The 19,017-nt window shown below is 35.1% G+C and overlaps 1 pseudogene across 1 annotated transcript; it reads right to left on the reverse strand.

Annotated features, from left to right (window-relative positions):
* Positions 1–4,615: 4,615 nt before the first annotated feature.
* On the reverse strand, positions 4,616–15,005 carry LOC309628908 (hepatoma-derived growth factor-related protein 3 pseudogene; annotated as a pseudogene). The gene has a single exon. The product of its transcript is annotated as a hepatoma-derived growth factor-related protein 3 pseudogene (transcript).
* Between the last annotated feature and the right edge of the window lie 4,012 nt (positions 15,006–19,017).

The following is a 19,017-nucleotide window of genomic DNA, read 5'->3' on the forward strand; positions in this document are numbered from 1 at the left end:
CAAAGATCAATAAAACTAAAAGCTGGTTCTTTGAGAAGATAAACAAAATTGATAAACCATTAGCCAGACTCATGAAGAAAAAAAGGAGAATACTCAAATCAATAGAATTAGAAATGAAAACGGAGAAGTAACAACTGACACTGCAGAAATGGATCATGAGAGATTAGTACAAGCAACTATATGCCAATAAAATGGACAACCTGGCAGAAATGGACAAATTCTTAGAAAAGCACAACCTTCGGAGACTGAACCAGGAAGAAATAGAAAATATGAACAGACCAATCAGAAGGACTGAAATTGAAACTGTGATTAAAAATCTTCTAAGCCCAGGACCCCATGGATTCACAGGTGAATTCTATCAAACATTTAGAGAAGAGCTAACACCTATCCTTCTCAAACTCTTCCAAAATATGGCAAAGGGAGGAACACTACCAAACTCATTCTACGAGGCCACCATCACCCTGATGCCAAAACCAGACAAAGATGTCACAAAGAAAGAAAACTACAGGCCAATATCCCTGATGAACATAGATGCAAAAATCCTCAACAAAACACTAGCAAACAGAATCCAACAGCACATTAAAAGTATCATACACCATGATCAAGTGGGCTGTATCCCAGGAATGCAAGGATTCTTCAATATACGCAAATCCATCAATGTGATACACGATATTAACAAATTAAAGGAGAAAAACCATATGATCATCTCAATAGATGCAGAGAAAGCTTTCGACAAAATTCAACACCCATTTATGATAAAAACCCTCCAGAAAGTAGGCATAGAGGGAACTTTCTTCAACATAATAAAGGCCATATATGACAAACCCACAGCCAACATCGTCCTCAATGGTGAAAAATTGAAACCATTTCCACTAAGATCAGGAACAAGACAAGGTTGCCTACTCTCACCACTGTTTTTCAACATAGTTTTGGAACATTTAGCCACAGCAATCAGAGAAGAAAAAGAAATAAAAGGAATCCAAATTGGAAAAGAAGATGTAAAGCTGTCACTGTTTGCAGATGACATGATACTATAAATAGAGAATCCTAAAGATGCTACCAGAAAACTACTAGAGCTAATCAATGAATTTGGTAAAGTGCAAGATACAAAATTAATGCACAGAAATCTTTTGCATTCCTATACACTAAGGATTAAAAATCTGAAAATGAATTTAAGAAAACACTCCCATTTACCATTGCAACTAAAACAATAAAATATCTAGTAATAAACCTACCTAAGGAGACAAAAGACCTGTATGCAGAAAATTATAAGACACTGATGAAAGAAATTAAAGATGATACAAATACGTGAAGAGATATACCATGTTCTTGGATTGGAAGAATCAACATTGTGAAAATGACTATACTACCCAAAGTGATGTACAGATTCAATGCAATCCCTATCAAACTACCACTGGCATTTTTCACAGAACTAGAACAAAAAATTTCACAATTTGTATGGAAACACAAAAGACCCCAAATAGCCATAGCAATCTTGAGAAAGAAAAACGGAGCTGGAGGAATCTGGCTCCCAGACTTCAGACTATACTACAAAGCTACAGTAATCAAGACAGTATGGTACTGGCACAAAAACAGAAATATAGTTAAATGGAACAGGAAAGAAAGCCCAGAGATAAACCCACACACATATGGTCACCTTATCTTTGATAAAGGAGGCAAGAATATACAGTGGAGAAAAGACAGCCTCTTCAATAAGTGGTGCTGTGAAAACTGGACAGCTACATGCAAAAGAATGAAATTAGAACACTCCCTAACACCATACACAAAAATAAACTCAAAATGGATTAAAGACCTAATTATAAGGCTAGACACTATCAAACTCTTAGAGGAAAACATAGGCAGAACACTCTATGACATAAATCACAGCAAGATACTTTTTGACCCACCTCCTAGAGAAATGGAAATAAAACCAAAATAAACAAATGGGACCTAATGAAACTTAAGAGCTTTTGCACAGCAAAGGAAACCATAAACAAGACAAAAAGACAACCCTCAGAATGGGAGAAAATATTGGCAAATGAAGCAACTGACAAAGGATTAATCTCCAAAATTTACAAGCAGCTCATGCAGCTCAATATCAAAAAAACAAACAACCCAATCCAAAAATGGGCAGAAGACCTAAATAGATATTTCTCCAAAAAAGATATACAGATTGCCAACAAACACATGAAAGAATGCTCAACATCATTAATCATTAGAGAAATGTAAATCAAAACTACAATGAGATATCATCTCACGCTGGTCAGAATGGCCATCATCAAAAATTCTACAAACTATAAATGCTGGAGAGGGTGTGGAGAAAAGGGAACCCTCTTGCACTGTTGGTGGGAATGTAAATTGATACAGCCACTATGGAGAACAGTATGGAGGTTCCTTAAAAAACTACAAATAGAACTACCATATGACCCAGCAATCCCACTACTGGGCATATATCCTGAGAAAACCATAATTCAAAAAGAGTCATGTACCAAAATGTTCATTGCAGCTCTATTTACAATAGCCAGGACATGGAAGCAACCTAAGTGTCCATCAACAGATGAATGGATAAAGAAGATGTGGTACATATATACAATGGAATATTACTCAGCCATAAAAGAAACGAAATTGAGTTATTTGTCGTGAGGTGGCTGGACCTAGAGTCTGTCATACAGAGTGAAGTAAGTCACAAAGAGAAAAATACCGTATGCTAACACATATATATGGAATCTAAAAAAAAAAAAAAAAAAAAGATCGTGAAGAACCTAGGGGCAAGACAGGAATAAAGACACAGACCTACTAGAGAGTGGACTTGAGGATTCGGGGAGGGGGAAGGGTAAACTGGGACTAAGTGAGAGAGTGGCATGGACATATATACACTACCAAACGTAAAATAGATAGCTACTGAGAAGCAGCCGCGTAACACAGGGAGATCAGCTTGGTGCTTTGTGACCACCTAGAGGGGTGGGATAGGGAGGGTGGGAGGGAGGGAGACGCAGGAGGGAAGAGATATGGGGACATATGTATATGTATAACTGATTCACTTTGTTATAAAGCAGAAACTAACACACCATTGTAAAGCAATTATACTCCAATAAAGATGTTAAAAAAAAAATCAGAGAAAGACAAATACTCTATGTTATCACTTATGTGTGGAATGTAAAAAATAAAAGTAACAAATATTTATAACAAAACAGAGACAGACTCACAGATGTAGATAACAAACAAGTGGTTAGCAGTAGGGAGAGTGAAGGGGGAGGGGCAAGATAGGGGTATGGGATTAAGAGATACAACCACTATGAATAAAATATTAGATAAGCAAGGACATATTGTACAATACAGGGAAATATAGCCATTATTTTTAATAGCTTTAACTAGAGTTTAATCTATAAAAATATTGAATCACTATGTTTATACCTGAAACTAATACATTATTATAAATTGCCTATAAGTCAGTAAAAAATATGATTTCATGCTTTTGTTAATATGGAAATGATTTCACAAATACTAAATAGTTGATAGCTTTTGCCCAAATATTCTAAAAATATAAACTGCATTTAAAATATAATTTAAATTATTACAACTCTGGCTTTATTTCTGATATTAGTCCTGACATCCACATGCTGTATATAGATACAAACTCTTTTAGGAGATCATTTCATTTCAGCTCTTAAACCATTTTCTTTATTCTGAAAGTAGGGTAGATCCATAGAGCTTTCTCTGAGCCCATTATTTGGTTGTATTGGTTTTGTTTTAATTTAGAACATTTGGAAACAATAAATTTGTCTAAGTGGTGCATTCCCATCTTATTCTCTATATAATTTCATCTGATTCTAAGTCAACTTACTATTTCAGGAAGAAGTAAAAAGGCTGTGGTAGAAATGTGGGCTGCTAAGCAAGAAGATAGATAGAGAAGGATGATAAATAGATAATAGATAAGTAAATAGAGGCAGATAGAGAGATGTAGAGATATAAGTACATAGGCTAAGTACCGATATCTATGTATCTCCATCTACACCTACATCTATCTATCTATCTATCTACCTACGTATCTATCTATCTATATATCTATCTGATGGAATCTCAAATGCAGGAATCTCAGTTGTGTAGAATTGAGTTGCTTATACTCTGTTCACAGGATCTTCTCATCAGCACCCTTCTCCTTGTGGTACTAATGTTTTCTCTTTAATCTCATGCTCCAATTGCACTCCTCTTCCTGACATTGACACTTACTCTCATAGATTTATTGAATTTATGTCTAAGTGATATATATGTATACATAAATATATAAAGCACTACTTGGAAGTGATTTGTATAAATTTTAATGGTTTTTGTAATTTCTGGTTCAATATATTTTAGAACAAGTTTTCCCAAATATAGTTTGTTCTTTTTTTAGAATTGCTGAAAAATTAATTGTATCTATATAACATGTTCTACTTTTACATTCCATTACTGATGGAACAATAAGATATATTTAATACATTACTATCATAAGCAATGCATAGCCAAAGCTTTCTGCAGGGCAGGGTACATTCATTGGGCTACCTGTGACCTCACCTAGAGCTGGCATTTAAAGTCCCCATGCATACAAGATGCATCCCACATCAAGAAAAAGATAAGTATACATATGTATGTATATGTATAGCTGATTCACTTTGTTATAAAGCAGAAACTAACACAACATTGTAAAGCAATTATACTCCAATAAAGATGTTAAAAAAAAGAAAAGAAAAAGATATGTAAATACATTCTTTCTGTTTTCTGCTTTAGGGGAAGCAAAGGAAGCTTACTTAGTCAGGAATTGTGGGGAATTAACACCCAGGAATTACCCTCAACAGGTGGACTGAATAAGTGACCAGAATCTAGCCTGCAGAGGCCAACTCTGAAGTATAATCTCAATGTTTCCTCAGTTGGGCACCAACAGAATTCACCTCTACTCATCCACAGATGTTCCTAGCTCCATAAAACATACCTTGCTGTTTTTTCTTACTTCCTTGCCAAAATCTTCCTACTCATTTTCTCCAGATTCCCTGGATCACTTCCCAAATTAATCAGTTTCACTCAAGTCCTTGCCACAGCCTTTGAGAGGAATCAGTTGAAGATACAGTGTAATGACAGACATTTCTACATATGATTCCCTGAGAATTTATGTTGGCTTGATGGTGGTAGGGTGTGAATACAGTGAATGTGAAATATTGGATTACTGCACCCAGTTCTCTACTCCTCCCTGTTACAGAATTATTTACTCCTGCCCCTGGCCACGTGACCTTGCAGTGCCTTCCATTCCAGTAGAAGAATATATTCCCTTACACCACTGACATTTGAATTGGTCATGTAGCTAGAAAGTCTAATGGGATTTTAGTGGCCAAGATGGAAGCAGAAGCTCAAATGTGCTGGCATGATTTTTCTTTACCTCTTGCGCTCCTAAGATACACCCTGAAAAGAATATGCCTCAGATAGCAGCTGCTCCTTCAGCCTGAGCTCCAAGATGATATCATGTGGAGTTGATATAATCCCAACTAGAAGTCAGAGACCAACAGGGCCCAGCCAAACCCAGCTTAGATCAGCCAAACTAGAACTGCAAATATGTGGACAAAAATAAATATTCTGTGTACCTGTGAGATTTTTGAGGTTAATTGTTACCCAGAAAAATTTTAATACCATAATTAGTTTCACTAATAATGTTGTAGAACAATAGTTCTACAAAATAGCTTCCTAATTATATATACCATAGAGAATTAATATTCAATATTCTAATACTTACCAATTTGTTAGGTGTAAGGTGGTATCTCTCTGAGACTTTAATTTGTATTTCTCTGCCTACTGGTGAGATTATATATCTCTCTATATATTGTTACCTGTATGAGTTTTCACTCATAAAATATGATTATTCATTTTCTTATAGTTTTCAACTGGGTCTCCTTCAACTGGGTCAACTGGTAATTCATTTATATTTTATGTATTCTTTTGTGTTATTGTTTTGTTTTCCATATTGCAATGAATGCTTCTATTAATTCTGTCAGTATACTTCAGTGATGAGAAATTATTTTGATTTAGTCCATTTACATATATAAATATACATAATATAATATATACATATATAATTTAATATTGGGCTTTGAGGATCTTCCTAGCTTTCTTGATCCTTTGATAAAGGTATTCCTATATGTGTTCTTCTACTGATTTTATTGTTCCATTTCATAGTCAAAGTAATATAGACTTTTGTTTCACGTGGTTGGTGACAGACTGCTAATTTTATTTTTCTTTGTCAGCTCTTTTCCACTGTTATGTGACATCACAGACATATCTATACCAAGGTTCCAAAATACTTCTTTTTCTGGGCTCTTTATTACATTCCAAGAGGCTCACTGTCTCTGCATCAACACTACACAGTTTTATTGCTACAGCTTTGTAGTGTTTCTTAAATATCTGGTGGAGCAGACTTCATTCCCTCAACCCCACCCCATGGTATATTTTTTACAACAGTTTTGTCAATTCATGGACCTTTATAATTGCTTTTTATTTTTTTACTGTTGAACGTTTATTAAGCTCTAACAATGTGAACGTTTATCAAGCTCTAACAATGCTTTGTGCCACACAAAACATCAGACACAGTACCTGCCCGGTGGGCTTATAATCTAATCTAAGGACACAATCATTTTTTAATGTTGCCATGAGTTGGCTGTTTGTGAAAATGAGGTATTAACTGCATTGGTTAGTGCAGCAAAAAAAGCCTGCGAAATCAGACTTTTTAGCAGGTTCCCTATGCAAGTAGGCATGATTGCTCATATTATTCTCTCAAACTATGGTTCCCATTTCCCCAAATTTGGTGATTTTTGAGATGTGTCTATAAAGACAGACACCAAATGCACATTTCTGAAAAACATGGTTCAAATCTGGCCTCTAGTCCAGAAGAAAAAGTTTGGTTATATATTCAGAAAAATATTGTTATTCAAAATAGGTCCTAGGAGAAAATAGTGACAGGGGCCAAGTTCCTGTTCAGTGTTCCTAGAATGTCCACAAGAGCAGCTTCTCAGGGCAGCCTCTCAAATGCCCTTTACTCTCAAGGTCTTTTGTCTTCATAGCCCAGAGATGAAATGCTTAACGTTTGCTGGGTTCTGTTTGGGTATGTGCCCCGGGGGAGGTGTGTTTGAGGGCAGAGCCCTCTCAGTGCCTCACAGATCACAATGCAGATGACTCCTGCGTAGGCATTGGCGTTGGTCCCTGCGTCCTTGGCAACACACCACACTAATTTAATTTCTATCTCCAGAAAGTAGCAAAACTACCAGAGGCCCCCAGAATGTATCAGTAACTTGTAAAAATGGAACCTGTTAAAATCTGTCACTGATACAATCCGTATATATACTGCTTATGAAAACTAGTCCTTTGATCATCATAGTAAAGTCAAGTGCTAAGTAACACTTTTATCTGTTAACCACTTAGCAGAATAAACTGATTTCATATGGAAGGAAATGTAAGATAACTCATGTGTATTTAAAGCAAATTATTTAGTTTTCATTCTTGTTACTTCTGTGCCTTCTTTAGATTATAGTATCTTCTGTCTCTTCACTTTGAACCTGATGAACTAGGTCACCACTTATTACATTTAGATTCCCAGTCCTTTATTTGTGCATATCTTGAATTTCAGTCAGATATGAAATGCAGACTCCAGGGTTGCATTTTGTAATGATACAAGGATCCTGAGGAAATACTTTCACAGAAGCCTTTTCTAATAGTTTTCCCCTGTGCTTATGAAAAGTATCAAAAAAGACCAGCTGGCACATTCTGAAGGTATGTTCTCAACAAGTAATCTAAATACAAATGGGAAGCTCTTGCCTTTCTGTTTTGTAAACTCAGATTATGCTGACAAGCCATACTTCTAAATAATTTGATTTGAAAAGGTTGCCTGCATGTACATTTGTCATTTTATAAAGAGCAACCAAATCCCTACCCCACCTTATCTTACAAAACAACCCTTAGTATTTTTTAAGTTGCATAAAAAACAAATACATGAATAAATAAACAAACAAATGTATAATGAAGGGCTTTGAGCTCTTGCTCTAAGCAGTAGGCGAAAGAACTGATAAATGAAGCTGAGGTCCTCCCTCAGTGCTTCTCTTTAAATAGTTATGCTAAAAATATTTTAAGCTGTCTAAACTCTGTACTTGCTTCATTTTTATTGGAACACATTTTGTGAGCCACAACTGAATTCCTATATAGGATATCTCCAGAATGCAAATCAGGAAAAAGCAGATTTTATTCAGATGTTTTGTTAAATTGAGCCACTACTGTTTGGTATGGGGGCACTAGATGGGTTAAAAAAAACAGCTAGCCTGATAAAGACATGCTAAAGAAGGTTTACTTTATTTGAACAGTTATGTCAAGACTGGCCCTAAATTCAATGAAATATTGAAGACTATGGATTGTTTCAAAGTCCTGGTTTTGAGGGCACAGGAGCATGGTCTGAATGAATCATTCAGAACTCATCGTGCATCCAACTAAACCCAAAATTCACACTTATCCGTCTTTTTTTTTAATGTGACAGTCTGTTTTCTCACATCGGTGCTTCTCTTCATGCTAGAACTGCTTATGTCTACAGAGTCCCTGAAGAAGCGAAAATCCTTTTTTTAGCATTAAACATAGCATATGGAGTTCTTCCTCAGCTCTTGGCCTATCGCTGTATCTACAAACCAGAGTTCTTCATAAAAACAAAAGCAGATGAAAAAGCTGAATAAAAGCATTATTTTATGTTCTTTCTCTCTAGATTACTGACAATTGTTATTTTGGTACCAGTATTTGGTCCCATTCCACTCTCTTCCCATAAAGGAACATTTAAGAATACATAAATTCTTGCTCCATACTGTATATGTGAGCTATCATAGGAATTATGTGGATAAATTTTCTTTTTTTGAAGGAAAATTGAAGTTATTCAGAAAGCTTGTTTAAAGAAATATATTTCAAGTTATTTGTGAATAAACTTGACCACCTATCTCAATATTCTGTTTGCACACATTAAATATAAGTGAAAAATTACAATTTAGCTCCTATAATAGTGAGCATGAAAAGGAAACTATTCAAAAGTAAAAATGGTCTATGCATTTTTAAAATGTCAAAATAGCAAATACAGATGGAGAAATATTTTTGCATATAAGATCTATATGTTTTATTATCAACCTCAGTATAAAAGACAAATTATCAGAATATTTAAAAGTGTTGTTTGAAAAATATTTTCCCAAGGAAAGTATATTATTTACTGCTGTTTCAAAAATTGCTTTTACTGAACTTTTTTTGAGTCTAAATAGCTAAGGAGGAATCTATAACTTTATCATTACCCTTATTCTATTGGTGACTGGAAATGTTTCTATTGTATTTCTGTGTATATTTTTAATAAATTATTTTTGGTCTTTTATGAAGACAAATCTTATTAAATTTGAAACATTTTGTATATTTTTTTTCAGAAAAAGTTCTGTAGTCTTTACGCTTTTTGTTTTAAAAATCTGTCAGTTATATGTTCCAATTCAAAATGTCATCTGCATTCTCATGTTTTAGTGTGAGCAATGAAGAGGACTTTTGATGAATTAATTAAATTTCATTACTTTTAAATTAAAATATTCAAAATTAAAAAGTAACTTCTAAGGAAAAAGAACTGGATTGGCATTCCCATTATCTTTTAATGAACTTTTCATATTTGGAAGTGTGAGTGGGTATAAGAGAGGAAAATCAATATTTGCTAAGTAAGAGAAACAGACCGAAAATCCAGCCGCCTCCTCAGAGCCCGGGAGTGGTAAGTGGACTGCCGCTTTCATGCCCTCCACTGCCATCATCAGCACCACCACCACTACCATCATCATCACCAATGGCCCTCAGCTTTTAGAGCCACTCATGTTTTTTCCTCATGTTATTTACTAGCTCTTCACCAAAATAAGAAAACCAAAAGAAAATGGGGTCCAAATCAATGCATGGATAATGTCAAGTGTGTGAATTTAGGGTTCACTGAACTGGTAAGTATCTTAGACGTGCAAGCAATCATGTAGCCAATTCCTCTCCCTCCCCGCAGTGTTTAAAAAAACCCTAAAACCCATAGAGTGTTAAAAAAAAAAAAAAGAAAAAGAAAACCCTCACCTGCATTTGATTCTATTGTCAACTTGCTGTAAACAATTTTTGCTTTAATATATGAATTACATTAATAATTCACATTACATATATGAAGCCAAATTACACTAACCTAGTTGTTTACAACCTCAAACCTTACTCCCAGTATACATTCCAATAAATTTATTCTGTAAAAACAATACTTTTTTGTTTTTGATTTTTTTTTACAGTAAACTTTTCAACTACAAACCTTGAATATGCGAAAGATGTTCCAAGGACAAGCATAACAGGATTGATAAAACACTAACTAAATGTGTTCTCACAATATAAGCTGGCATAAAAATAAATAAAATTTTCTATTATCACAATTGCAACAATAATGTACACATAATAATGGTTTGTGGATGAGTATTAACTATTCTAATTCCAAATTCTAGAATTCCAATTCTAGTTCCAAAAGAAAACAACAGATCATTTTAAAAGTCTATATTTAAAAGTCAATGCTTTGTCTTACTTCCCAAAGGGCTACTGCTGATTCCAGCTTTAAAATGTAAAGTATCAAACTTGACTAATTAGCTCAAATTGTATTGAGATTGGGAAAAAATAAATCATTGCCTTATTTTGGAGTAACACAAAAGACTCACTAACTTCACATATAGAAACTGAGTTTGTGTACGTTAACAACATGAGTTTTGAGAAGTATACGCTGTCAACTACTTATTTCTAATACGGAATAGATATTTTACAATATGATTAAACTTTACACATGGCCTCAAAACTGAAGAACAATTTTAAGTTCATCTTCAGTATGCCAACATTATCTATCTAGGAATTGGTTCCTGGGTTCTGTCACAGAGAGGAAACCCCTTAAGCATTATATTGAGGGGTCATTTTAAAAAATGCTAATTTATATTTAACTGAGTGTTTGGTGATGGTGGAGTAAAGGCAGGAGACTGATGAACATAACTGCCTTGATAAAGGTTCCTAGACTTGTATCAGCTTGTGCAAAAATCTGGATAATCCTTAGTGGTTAAGGGCAACTTCACGCAACCAAATAACATGAAATTAAATCAATAACCTTAAAAAAGGCTAAAATGTCTTTTTCCCCCAAAACACAACAGAGAGGAATGAGAATAATGTACATACAAACTGGGGTTCTGTCAATGACAACAAGGACTATGTGTTGGTTCATATCAAATCCAAGAATATTAGACAACCAAACATATAACCTTCTTGTGGTTTTCTTAATATGCAGCATTCATTATGGTAGTTAGGTCCCTTCACTGGTTTTTTGCAAGTCTGAAGTTGTGTTTCTTGTGTCATTGCCGGCATCTCCACCCTCAGAGCTGCTTTTATTTTCTTCTTCTTTGCAGTCCTTGTCATCTTCATCTCCTGGAGATTTCCGGGACTGTTTAGAGAATTTCTTTGAAGTGTATGACTTTTTCCGTTTTGAGCCTGTTTTTCTTTCTTTTGCCTTTTCCATCTTCTACTCTATCACCTTCTTCCTCACTGCTTGCCTCTGCAGTATTCCCGCCTTCTCCCTCGGTTTCTGAAAAGTTCTGTTGCTGAATGGCCTGGTACCCAATAAACTTTACTCCTGGGTTATTTTCTATTTCCCACAATCCTTCATTAAATCCTTTCCGTTTGCTTGACTTCCCAAACTTGTCTTTGTATTCCTTATAAGGGAAAAGGTCTTTGGGACCTAGAAATGCAGTTTCATGGGTGCCAAAAAAGAAGATAGGATACATATTGGCTGGAGGCTTCACAGCTCCCTCTGGGAGTTCATCAATCCGGGCCGGCCAGTGCGGGTAGCCCTTCATCTTGCCGAAGACCAGGTCGCCCGCCTGTACTCGCGGGGCCGAGGACGCGCCATCTGGGCCGCTCCCCTTCCTGGTTGTCCGTGGGCGCCGCGAAGATGCCGGGGGGGCCGCCCCTCCGCGGGCCAAGGGACTGCGCAGCGCTCCCCGCGGGCCTCGAGCCGGGCGGGCGGGCGGACGAGCGGCCGCTCCGACGAAGGGAAGCGACGGCGAGGCGGTATAATTGCTTATCAATTTTAGAATCAGTTTTTCGGGATCCTTTAAAAATTCTGCTTGCTTACTGAGTGAAGTGCATTGAGTTTTATTATAATTGGAGGGAAATATATATCCCTGCAATCTTAGTCTCAAATCCAATAACGTTTTCATTGTATTTAAATTTTTAAAAATAATTTTGATGGACTTTTAAAATGTCAGCCAAGTCCCAACAGACTCCCTAATCCACTCATAGATCCTTTATATGTGCTCTTCTCTCTGCTAGGAAGATCCCCTCATCATATTTTGCCCAGCTAATTTCTACTCTTCATATATGGCTCATTTGAATACTTATTTTCTCAGGGATACCATTTCTTTAAAACTAACTATATAAATTACCCCTATTCATGTTCAATAAGTATCATATATTAAAATATTGCTCTTAAGACACATGGTACCCCAAGGGTCATCATTCTTGAAAAAGTAGAGTATACTAGTAAACACTACTTAATACATTTTCAACGGTTAATTTTACTTTGTATCTTTTTTACTCTCAAATGCTCTCAAAGAAAGACATGAAGAGGTAAATATTCAAGTTTGTAAAATATAATCTCAAGAAAAACATAGCACTATACTGACTGCTTACTATGTGCCAGACAATTGGCACATAGAGCTAAATATTATATATATTTTACATAATTATATAATATATAAATGTGTTATATGTAATGCCAAAATTATAGAGGGCTCATTTTCCAGGTACTAATCTAGGAGTTTCACATATATTAATTAATTCAATCATTATGACAACTCTATGAGGTAGGTGCTATTATTATCATGCCTAGTTTATAAAAACTGCGAGAAAAAGAAATTAAGTAAATTGTTCAGGTCACACAGCTGAAAAGTGGTGAAGCTAATATTTAAACCCAGCAGTGTGGTTTGAAGTCTACACTTTTAATTATGCACTTACATCTGTGCTTATAAGTTCCATATTATTTAATATTCACAATAATCTGACATAGTAAATAATTACATTGAAATCATTATCTAAATGAGGAATCTCAGAATTCATTTCCAAAATTTTCAAAGGGCACATAAATTTCTGAGGCAAGTAGTTAGAGTTGTCTAACTTTATATTTTATATGCCAATAGTTATTAGATAAATGAGAGGAACTCCATGTTATATTATGTATTAGATCATGTAAAATGTGGTAATAAAAGCACAGCGATTTTATTGATTTCTAGATATTTTCAAAATATAATATTCAATCATTGTTTCTACTAATATATGCATTTTTCTGTTTGACCACCAGGATCCAAACTGATATTTTCAAAGACTTCTCCATTATGGAACAATACAGGTGATCTTAAAAAGAATGTCAGTTAACAAGGAAAACAGATGAAATTTCAAAACCTCTTTTTAGCAACTTTTATTCATTTATGTTTACTCTCACAATTATTATAGGGTTACAAAGGAAATATTTAAGGGGTATCTAATTCAGTGATTGAATATTAGATTCCCTAGATGTGGTCTAAATATTAAAGATGCTAAAAGATTATGAAATATAAAATTTTTAAGTGTGCTGAGCACAAAGCTGACTTCCTTAAATCACTCAGAGAAAGCTGTCTAAATCCAAACTCTTTTGCTCATGTCTGTTCTGAAGTATGGAAATTTGAGCAAAAAATAATAGCATTAAGAATTACATTAAAATTTAATAAAGTGCTAGGCCTTTTCAGCAAGGATTTGCTTTGAAGTAAAGCTATTTAAGGTCTTACATAGTGCCACAAAATCATTATTAAACCATTCTTTGAAGTTCCAGATGTTTGTAATTCCAGAAACTATACTTTGACATGATATAGAACAACTTAAGTCATTTTAAGAATTTACTGTAAAGTCTAAAATCTCAAAGGGTTCTCAAATTTAAGTATATTTTTTCACTCATAGACAAAAAAGTACAGCTTTTTCATCTATCTTTTATAGTCATTCTAGCTCTTAATGCAGAAAAGCACATGGGATATTAATGGCAGATAAGCAATAACAGCATAATCTTAGTTTACTAAGTAATGTCAGAAGATAAAACAACAGCTAAGAGAAAAACATATTCATGTTGAAAAGAAAAAGTAGTAAACAATCTTTATCTTAAAAAAAAAAGGGTTTTCTGTGGAATACACGAGTTTTACCTATTTTTAGTATTCTTGACTGAATATTTGTATTCTCAAGTTTGTTTTATTCTTAAGTGTAATCTTTACATTTTTCCACATGTTTTACTATGAAAATTTCCAAAGATACAGAAAAGTTAAAATAATCACTTAGTGTATATACCATATACCCTCCACCTCTTCTATAATGGTCAGATTCCGATATGTTTGCTTTATGATCCACCTATCATTCTTCAAACTGTGATATATCTGTCATTCTTCAGTCATCATATTTTGATGTATTTCATATACATGAAGTATGTATTTTGATGTATTCATGTATTTCCATATACTTTAGAATGCATACATAAAATTGAGTGTAATGTTCTTGGGAGCAAAATTTACATGCAGTGATATACACAAAACTTAAGTGCATCTAAGTATAATTTCAAGGCACCTTGGTCTTTCTTGTTTCTGCTCTAAGTTTTGCATCCTTATTCTACACCAGATGTCCCTGTTTCACTATAGTTCATATATTCTAAATGCCACAAATCACAAAGAATCCTGTTGTTTCCCTAGCCCTTAGCCAACATGCTGCTTATTCTTATCAGGATACTAATATGTCATTTAGCTTTGTACTAGGCTGTTCTCTGTCACATTCTTACAGGAATATTGAACCAAAGCAGGCAGCCATCAGCATTCAGTAGTAACAGAGGAAAATAGATACAAACACAAAAATGCCAAAGCATAAGATAATTTTTTTTTTTTTTATGACACTCTCTTACCCTGTCACATCTCACCCCACCCCCTCCCCATATCCTCAAGTCCATTCTCTAGTAGGTCTGTGTCTTTATTCCCGTCTTGCCACTAGGTTCTTCATGGCCTTTTTTTTTTTTTTTTCCTTAGATTCCGTATATATGTGTTAGCATACTGTATTTGTTTTTCTCTTTCTGACTTACTTCACTCTGTATGACAGACTCTAACTCCATCCACCTCATTACAAATACCTCCATTTCATTTCTTTTTATGGCTGAGTAATATTCCATTGTATATATGTGCCACATCTTCTTTATCCATTCATCTGTCGATGGACATTTAGGTTGCTTCCATGTCCTGGCTATTGTAAATAGAGCTGCAATGAACATTTTGGTACATGACTCTTTTTGACCTATGGTTTTCTCAGGGTATATGCCCAGTAGTGGGATTGCTGGGTCGAATGGTAGTTCTATTTGTAGTTTTTTAAGGAACCTCCATACTGTTCTCCATAGTGGCTGTATCAATTTACATTCCCACCAACAGTGCAAGAGTGTTCCCTTTCCTCCACACCCTCTCCAGCATTTATTGTTTCTAGATTTTTTGATGATGGCCATTCTGACCGGTGTGAGATGATATCTCATTGTAGTTTTGATTTGCATTGCTCTAATGATTAATGATGTTGAGCATTCTTTCATGTGTCTGTAGGTCATCTGTATATCTTCTTTGGAGAAATGTCTATTTAGGTCTTCTGCCCATTTTTGGATTGGGTTGTTCGTTTTTTTGTTATTGAGCTGCATGAGCTGCTTGTAAATCTTGGAGATTAATCCTTTGTCAGTTGCTTCATTTGCAAATATTTTCTCCCATTCTGATGGTTGTCTTTTGGTCTTGTTTATGGTTTCCTTTGCTGTGCAAAAGCTTTTAAGTTTCATTAGGTCCCATTTGTTTATTTGTGTTCTTATTTCCATTTCTCTGGGAGCTGGGTCAAAAAGAATCTTGCTGTGATGTATGTCATAGAGTGTTCTGCCTATGTTTTCCTCTAAGAGTTTGATAGTGTCTGCCCTTACACTTAGGTCTTTAATCCATTTTGAGTTTATTTTTGTGCATGGTGTCAGGGAGTGTTCTAATTTCATACTTTTACATGTACCTGTCCAATTTTCCCAGCACCACTTATTGAAGAGGCTGTCTTTTCTCCACTGTATATGCTTGCCTCCTTTATCAAAGATAAGGTGACCATATGTGTGTGGGTTTATCTCTGGGCTTTCTATCCTGTTCCATTGATCTATATTTCTGTTTTTGTGCCACTACCAAACTGTCTTGATTACTGAAGCTTTGTAATATAGTCTGAAGTCAGGGAGCCTGATTCCCCCAGCTCCATTTTTCGTTCTCAAGATTGCTTTGGCTATTCGGGGTCTTTTGTGTTTCCATACAAATTGTGAAATTTTTTGTTCTAGTTCTGTGAAAAATGCCAGTGGTAGTTTGATAGGCATTGCATTGAATCTGTAGATTGCTTTGGGTAGTAGAGTCATTTTCACAATGTTGATTCTTCCAATCCAAGAACATGGTATATCTCTCCATCTATTTGTATCATCTTTAATTTCTTTCATCAGTGTCTTATAATTTTCTGCATACAGGTCTTTTGTCTCCTTAGGTAGGTTTATTCCTAGATATTTTATTCTTTTTGTTGCAATGGTAAACGGGAGTGTTTTCTTAATTTCACTTTCAGATTTTTCATCATTAGTGTATAGAAATGCAAGAGATTTCTGTGCATTAATTTTGTATCCTGCTACTTTACCAAATTCATTGATTAGCTCTAGGAGTTTTCTGGTAGCATCTTTAGGATTCTCTATGTATAGTATCATGTCATCTGCAAATAGTGACAGCTTTACTTCTTCTTTTCCGATTTGGATTCCTTTTATTTCTTTGTCTTCTCTGATTGCTGTGGCTAACACTTCCAAAACTATGTTGAAAAATAGTGGTGAGAGTGGGCAACCTTGTCTTGTTCCTGATCTTAGTGGAAATGGTTTCAGTTTTTCACCATTGAGGACAATGTTGGCTGTGGGTTTGTCATATTTGGCCTTTATTATGTTGAGGAAAGTTCCCTCTATGCCTACTTTCTGCAGGGCTTTTATCATAAATGGGTGTTGAATTTTGTCGAAAGCTTTCTCTGCATCTATTGAGATGATCATATGGTTTTTCTCCTTCTATTTGTTAATATGGTGTATCACATTGATTGATTTGCGTATATTGAAGAATCCTTGCATTCCTGGGATAAACCCCACTTGATCATGGTGTATGATCCTTTTAATGTGCTGTTGGATTCTGTTTGCGAGTATTTTGTTGAGGATTTTTGCATCTATGTTCATCAGTGATATTGGCCTGTAGTTTTCTTTCTTTGTGACATCTTTGTCTGGTTTTGGTATCAGGGTGATGGTGGCCTCGTAGAATGAGTTTGGGAGTGTTCCTCCCTCTGCAATATTTTGGAAGAGTTTGAGAAGGATAGGTGTTAGCTCTTCTCTAAATGTTTGATAGAATTCGCCTGTGAAGCCATCTGGTCCTGGGCTTTTGTTTGTTGGAAGGTTTTTAATCACAGTTTCAATTTCAGTGCTTGTGATTGGTCTGTTCATATTTTCTATTTCTTCCTGGTTCAGTCTCGGCAGTTTGTGCATTTCTAAGAATCTGTCCATTTCTTCCAGGTTGTCCATTTTATTGGCATAGAGTTGCTTGTAGTAATCTCTCATGATCTTTTGTATTTCTGCAGTGTCAGTGGTTACTTCTCCTTTTTCATTTCTAATTCTATTGATTTGAGTCTTCTCCCTTTTTCTCTTGATGAGTCTGGCTAATGGTTTATCAATTTTGTTTATCTTCTCAAAGAACCAGCTTTTAGTTTCATTGATTTTTGCTATTGTTTCCTTCATTTCTTTTTCATTTATTTCTGACCTAATCTTTATGATTTCTTTCCTTCTGCTGGCTTTGGGGTTTTTTTGTTCTTCTTTCTCTAATTGCTTTAGGTGCAAGGTTAGGTTGTTTATTCGAGATGTTTCCTGTTTCTTGAGGTAGGCTTGTATTGCTATAAACTTCCCTCTTAGCACTGCTTTTGCTGCGTCCCATAGGTTTTGGGTCGTCGTATCTCCATTGTCATTTGTTTGTAGGTATTTTTTGATTTCCCCTTTGATTTCTTCAGTGATCACTTCGTTATTAAGTAGTGTATTGTGTAGCCTCCATGTGTTTGCATTTTTTACAGATCTTTTCCTGTAATTGATATCTAGTCTCATAGCGTTGTGGTCGGAAAAGATACTTGATACGATTTCAATTTTCTTAAATTTACCAAGGCTTGATTTGTGACCCAAGATATGATCTATCCTGGAGAATGTTGCATGAGCACTTGAGAAAAATGTGTATTCTGTTGTTTTTGGGTGGAATGTCCTATAAATATCAATTAAGTCCATCTTGTTTAATGTATCATTTAAAGCTTGTGTTTCCTTATTTATTTTCATTTTGGATGATCTGTCCAAGGGTGAAAGTGAGGTGTTAAAGTCCCCTACTATGATTGTGTTGCTGTCATTTTCCCCTTTTATGGCTGTTAGTATTTGCCTTATGTATTGAGGTGCTCCTATGTTGGGTGCATAAATATTTACAATTGTTATACCTTCCTCTTGGATCGATCCCTTGATCATTATATAGTGTCCTTCTTTGTCTCTTGTAATAGTCTTTATTTTAAAGTCTATTTTGTCTGATATGAGAATTGCTACTCCAGCTTTCTTTTGATTTCCATTTGCATGGAATATCTTTTTCCATCCCCTCACTTTCAGTCTGTATGTGTCTCTAGGTCTGAAGTGGGTCTCTTGTAGACAGCATATATATGGGTCTTGTTTTTGTATCCATTCAGCCAGCCTGTGTCTTTTGGTGGGAGCATTTAATCCATTTACATTCAAGGTAATTATCAATATGTATGTTCCTATTCCCATTTTCTTAAATGTTTTGGGTTTGTTATTGTAGGTGTTTTCCTTCTCTTGTGTTTCCCACT

The sequence above is a fragment of the Balaenoptera borealis genome, assembly GCF_965194805.1.
Source record: "Balaenoptera borealis genome assembly, chromosome: 5".
Lineage (NCBI taxonomy): Eukaryota > Metazoa > Chordata > Mammalia > Artiodactyla > Balaenopteridae > Balaenoptera > Balaenoptera borealis.